The sequence below is a fragment of the Suricata suricatta genome, chromosome X, assembly GCF_006229205.1.
Source record: "Suricata suricatta isolate VVHF042 chromosome X, meerkat_22Aug2017_6uvM2_HiC, whole genome shotgun sequence".
Lineage (NCBI taxonomy): Eukaryota > Metazoa > Chordata > Mammalia > Carnivora > Herpestidae > Suricata > Suricata suricatta.
The window spans coordinates 84,947,137-84,953,670 of record NC_043717.1 but is presented as its reverse complement, the minus strand read 5'-3'; positions in this window follow the sequence as shown (position 1 = coordinate 84,953,670).

The window sequence follows — 6,534 nt, the reverse complement described above, 5'->3', positions numbered from 1 at the left end:
CTTTTGATCCTGATCTTTGAAGAGCAAATTCTCTAGCTCTCCAGCTCTTATGTCTTATGAAAATTATGTGGTAAACATTGTTTCTAAGAAATAAACTTGTATTTTCACCTTTACCAAAGAAAATTATCTTGATTTTTAAAATTACTTTGTTTCTTTAAGTTTTTTAATGTTTATTTTTGAGAGAGAAAGGAAGAGAGAGAGAGAGAGAGAGAGAGAGAGAGACAGAGAGAGAGAGAGAGAGAGACAATGCGAGCAAAAGAGGGACAGAGAGAGTGGGAGACACAGAATCCAAAGCAGGCACTGAGCGGTCAGTGCAAAGCCCAACGTGGGGTTTCATCTCATGAACCAGGAGAACGTGACCTGAGCCGAAGCTGGAATCTCAGCTGACTGAGCCACCCAGGAGCTCCTATCAAAATTAGTTTGTATATCTAAAGAGGAGAATTATTTGGGCATGCAAGACAGGAATGGGATGGTCCCAGTAGAATCTGGGCAATCCTTTCAAGTAAACCTGCTATCTGCACTCAAAAACTGACAATACTTTCATGAATGGAAAAAAAGTTCACATGCACCTATGGATACAAGGATGTGTGTGCAAATGCACAGAATGAGAGAGAAACAAAATATAGTACAGAGACCAGGCAAAGGAGTTTAGTGGTTAAAGTTGTACAAGGCTTCATAGAAGGGATGAGTTTAACACCGGGTTTTGTGAGATGTAAAATATGTGAATCGTTAAGGTCATCCTTCCCGAATTTCCTTCCACTAGAGTGATCCATGAAATTTTTGTGATACTTCTGAGAAGATAGTAGGAGTCCCAGGTTAGACCTCTGTTAGCAGGGCATGAAGAAAATGAATAGGAATGAACATGGTCTCATCTCAAGATTAAAACTTGATAATCACAAATCAAGAAAGGTATGGGCCAAGCTTTTAAATTCAGGTAGTTGTCAATATCTGAAAAATCTGATATGAAACAGATTGGGATAGATTCACTAATTCAAGAAATGTTTATTGAACACTTACCTGGAAGGTAGCCTTCCAGGTTCAGGGAATATGTCAGAGAAGCATAAAGGCACAAATCTCTGCCCTTCCAAAGCTTCTATTCTAGGGTCTCTCTAGAGGAGAGAGACAATAAACGTAATATGCCTATTATTTGTTAGAAAGTAATAGAAGCTGTGGGGAAAGTAAACAAAAAGTCATCACAGAGAAAAATGGCATTTTAGAGTTGTGGACTAAAAGCAACATTAGGGTTTCTGGCTATGATAAGGGGTACCTGGCTGGCTCAGTTAGCAGAGCACACAACTTGATCTTGGGATTGTGAAATTGAGCCCCATGTTGGATGAAGAGATGACTTAAAAATTTTTTAAATCTTTAAAAAAAAGACTTCTGGCAGTTACAGACCTAGCATCTGGTGCAAAATAGGTTGCTATACAAGGGCATTTTATTTAAGAAATTGACAACTGAGAAAAAGTTTCTGCCATCTCTAGGAGAGGTCTAGAGAACTGGGGATTCACTAGGCAACAAGGATTGCCTGTTCACTTGAGGCAAACATAAAATTAGCTGTCAAAACCCAAAAGCAAAAGTGAAGTGAGAAAACTAGCAGTTGCCACCTTCATCAAGGTATTAGGTCAAATAAATGACACTGTGCATTTTAGGGCTCTGTTTACCTCAATGTCTTTGCCCCACGAGTGGTAGTCATGTGAGAAGTAGATCCGTATCCTACTTGCTAGTTTGGAGGAAACCTCCTAAAGCAGTCTTGAAAAATAGACAAGCAGAGAAAAAAGTATGTGGGTTTCTGTACTCATGTCCTGGGTTCCCAAGAGTTCTTCTGTAGAAGACTTTTTAAAGAAGGGAACTGGTCTAAGCACATGCATATCTTTCATAGCAATCATCTAACAATACTTCTTCCTGGGTCAAAGAACACATTTTAAGCCTCCCTCTTGTTTTCCTAACAAATGTCACTTGTTTCATTAAAAAAAAGTTATTTGAGATGAATTGCAAATGTCATGCTAATTCTTTTATTTTAAAATAGTCAACTGCATAAACACATTTGAAGGCCTTAATGTGCATGTGTGCATGCAATCAGTAAGATTATATTAAGTAATAATTTTGCACATGATGCTAAAAATATTAAAGATATTAAATTAATTGTAAAATTAGGAAAGCATTACTTAAAGACCTGAGATGTTTCAAACTGGGGGACAACTAAATCTTTGCCAGTTACTGTATTGCAAGCATTCAAATCAAACTACTCCACGAGCTTTATAAAAGGTTTGCTATAGAATAGAATCAGCCAAGGGAAAACTAACTTGTACTCCTTTCTAAGTTACCAAAGAATCTCAGAGAATCATAGACTATGAAAAAGAAATTGAGCATTAAACATCATTTTCCCCATTTATATATTATGTAACCTAGATCTAGGGAGGAAATAACTGGTCTACGGTGACACAAGTTAATAGTGGAAATGGGGCTAGAACCCAGGTTGCTTGATATTCAGCTCACTCTGGTATATCAAACAACTTCTCACCATTATAGGATGGCTATTGTAAAGTATTGGGGTGGGGTAGATAAACATTGCTCTTACTATGATATATAGTACAGATTGGGGGAACCAATGTTATTTAACAGTGCTTGCATATGCCAAGACTTTGGGTGGAGCTGTGAGCAATCTGAAATAAGAGCTAATACATCATTACATCATTTTGGGGATGCATTATTTGATTAGGTGGGTAAGTAGTAGGTTTAACTGTTTAATATTTTTGTATTTTTGTATTATGTCCTTTTCCTGTAGTGCAGCAGACATACCTGGCTTTCTGACTCTTAAGCTCAGCTTAAAAAAAATAATAAAGCTAGTGTTAAATAGGACTTTTTTAAAAAGTAGCCTAAGTGGGGACTCTGTGAAATAAGAGCCATTGAAATAGAATATAGGGCACCTGGGTAGCTCAGTCGTTAAGCATCTGACTTTGGCTCTGGTCATGATCTCACAGTTCATGAGTTAAATTCCCACATTGGGTGAGCTCGAGCCCCACTTCAGGTGAGCTATGCTTTCTCTCTCTTTTTCTCCCTCTCTCTTTCTCTCTCCCCTCCCTCTCTTTCGCCCTCTACCCCCTTGGGATTTTCTCTCTCTCTATGCCTCTCATTTACTTTTACCCGTTCTCTCTCTCAAAAAACACAACTAGAATATGGATAACCATGAAAACAGACCACCAAGGAAACAACTCCAATACGCATAACTGTGGAAAAGAGATTTGGATAACAGACTTCCCTTGTGTAGTCATTAGTCTTTGTCTAAACTCTGTGATCTAGTGCAATTCTTCCTTAGAATTCACACCCTTCCTATATTCTTTGGTCATTCTCATTCCAGAAGCATGGGAACCTAACAGAGCAGGGAAGACTGTGGAGGAAGGCTGTATGTCTGTGTCTCTGTGGTGGGAGCAAGGAGGGTGATGAAGAAAAGTGGCAAGGCAGCAGACATTTGTTCTTTGTCTAGACTGACAGCAAAAAATACAGATATCTGATATGAATATATTCTATTGTCTCTATTAATCCTTTGATTACAACTTCTAAAGACAGGCCATTCATCCTCCTCCACCTCCTCCTCTTCCTCATCATCAATAATAATATGATTGAAGAAAAAGGTGAATAACTGCTATCCACCATAACCAAACCTGATGGTCTTGTTCAATTTAATTTACAAATTATTTCAACATATGACAACGGAGTACATTTCATGAGGAGAAGGAAATAAGAAGACAATGAATCTTTGAAAACATGGCAGGGCAGGATTAATTGCCTTCTTTCACTAAAGAAGATGGTTCCTATAGAATAGTGGATGCTAAATACTAGAGAGAAGTAGCAATATTATGATCTACCCACAGTCAAAAAACAAGTTTGAAAAAAAATTAGTTCCCTTTATGTTAATTTATATTCTAGCGCAGCGGATCTCTATGTGATGCCACCAGGCACACTCACCTATTAAACAATTACGTGCTGATCTCCTAGGCCTTGAGAAAGTACTGATCTAGATGTTGTACATACAACAATAAACAATATAAACACAATTCCTATTCTTATGAATTCTACCTTCTAAGAAGTGGGATGAAAACAGAAACAAGTTTTATACACACACACACCCACACACACACACACACACCATACCACACACACACACACATTTTTACCAGACTTGAATGAAGGATACTGATAACAGAGACTAGCTTGTGAATCCTGTAAGCCAGACACTGTAAATGCTAAATGCTTAATACTCATTATCCCATTTGTTTAGTCCTCATAAATAACTCTCTGAAAGACACATTATTCATCCCTATAATGCAGATGCAGAAATTGATGTTCAGAGAGGCAAAGGAATCTGCCCAAAGTTTAACAACATGTGACAGAACTAGATTCTAATCTTGATTGTAGGAACACTGAAGTATAAATTCTTAAGTGTAATGCTAGGATTTGTTCAAATATCCTTCCTGTTGCACAGAGAATGAGGGCAGGGTAAAGTTTTCCCATGTTAGAAAAACTATGTTTTTGGACACTGGGTTCTTCTACATGCTTAAAATATATTGTTTAGCAGCTTAGTTTACCTGGGCTCTAGGAAAGTTGTGGTGGCTTGTAGGTCAATGTTAATACAATTTTAAAAGAGCAGATGGTAGCAGTGTTGTGTTGTAGTCAAAGTAAGGCTCACTGGTATTTAGCAAAAAGAAAACATCAATGCAGGGTGCCTAGGTGACTCAGTTAGTTGGGCAACTGTCTCTTGAAGAGCTGAGAATCTCTGTTTGAGATTCTCTCTATCTCTCTGCCCCTCTCCAGTTCACACTGTCTGTTTCTCTCTCTCTCTCTCAAAATAAATAAATAAACTAAAAAAAAAAATCAATGCATGAGTGAGGTCTAATGAAAAGCTCTGGATTGGAATTCAAAGGACTTGAGTTATAAACCTAACTCTGTAACTTATATATTATGGACATTAAGCAGGTCATTTCATGTTGCTTGAGATTCCATTTCTAAACATGCTCCATGTCTCTAAAGAATTATTACTCTGAAAAATACAAAGAATAGACTTTTTCCCCCTTATAATCTTCTCTTTGTCAATTTTATGCAAAGTTAGAAAGATTATACCTTTGCCTCTTGCTCCAGTTATGTTTCCTTTTAATAAATAGCTTGCTATCTCCCTACCTTTTCCATTTTGGCTGATTCTGGGTGTGTTAGGGGAGCAAGCAGCAGTGAGGTAAGGCAATATTCAACCATTTCTGCATGTTAATGAGCTGACAGATGGAGTACACCCAGGCATTTCTTTCTTCACTTCTCATCCCAGGGAAATCCCAGGGAAATGCGGATTTGGTGAATCTCAGGGCAGGCCAAATACTGAGCCAATGGCACACTGGTGGTGCCCCAGGGCAAGGTAGGGATTTGGGGTCTGGCCCATTGTGCACATTTATTAGAGGGCATCTGTTCGGCTGTCATTTCCTGATTGTTTCATTTTAATTCACTGACATTGTTGCTAGCCTCAACGCAGGGACTCATTACAAATTAGGCAAATTCTCTGATGAAATGAATGGGAAAGCATTTAGATCACAAATTTCAGGAAGAAGAAATAATTCTCATGATCTGTCATGTGTATTACAAAAGAAAAACAAGCTGACATATGTCAAACAAAATGAGAGGCTGGGGCACAGAAAGGCCCTCACAGCTGGCAGTTAAGTAATGAGGTAGCTTAATAAAGAGAAATAACTACCTCCTGAAACAAATGAATAGATAAGTTATAATTTTACACCCCCGACTTCACAGGATGGAAATCAGTTTCTGTTTACACACCAAGAGAAAAAGGAGAATATTTTCTTCCAAGAAAAATTATCATTACAAAAAAAAGTTACTCAAAGTGGAGATTTTCACAAAAAACTTCCATATGGGACAGCAAGGGATCCACGGATCACAGGATTATTTACAGCTTAAGCTACAGACAGTGCATTTGGTCAAATCTACCCACTGCACTTCACATTAAGGACAATCATCTCTAAAAGGTGAAGGGATTTCTGAATTGCACAGTCGCTAAGTGATAAAGTCAGGCCTAAAATCTAGAGTGATTTCTAATTTAGAATTCTTCCACTATACCACACGCTTTGTTTTCCCCACTGAAAGGGATGGAAAAGGGAAGGGGGAATTATGTCTTCCCATGTGGAGGCCCCTATGTCTGGTTTTATTCCTCTTAAAACAAATGATCTAATTTAAGTTCACCATGTTGCAAAGATGGTAAAGGGAAGTGACAAAACATTCAACTGCTGAATGTGATCCATTTTATATGAAAGTATATATCTTACTCAGAGGACTGGGTACTCCTTGCGGTGGGTGAGTCACAGTCATGCGTTCTCACCGTCACTGCCTTTCTTACTATCATAGCATTGAGTACAGTAATAAGTAAATTTATTAGTATCTATGCATTATTTGTAGATATACATTTTATAAGTGTAAAATATATATGTGATTTTCAGAGAAATCTTTTTTTAAGTGTATTTATGTTGAGCGAGAAAGAGAGAG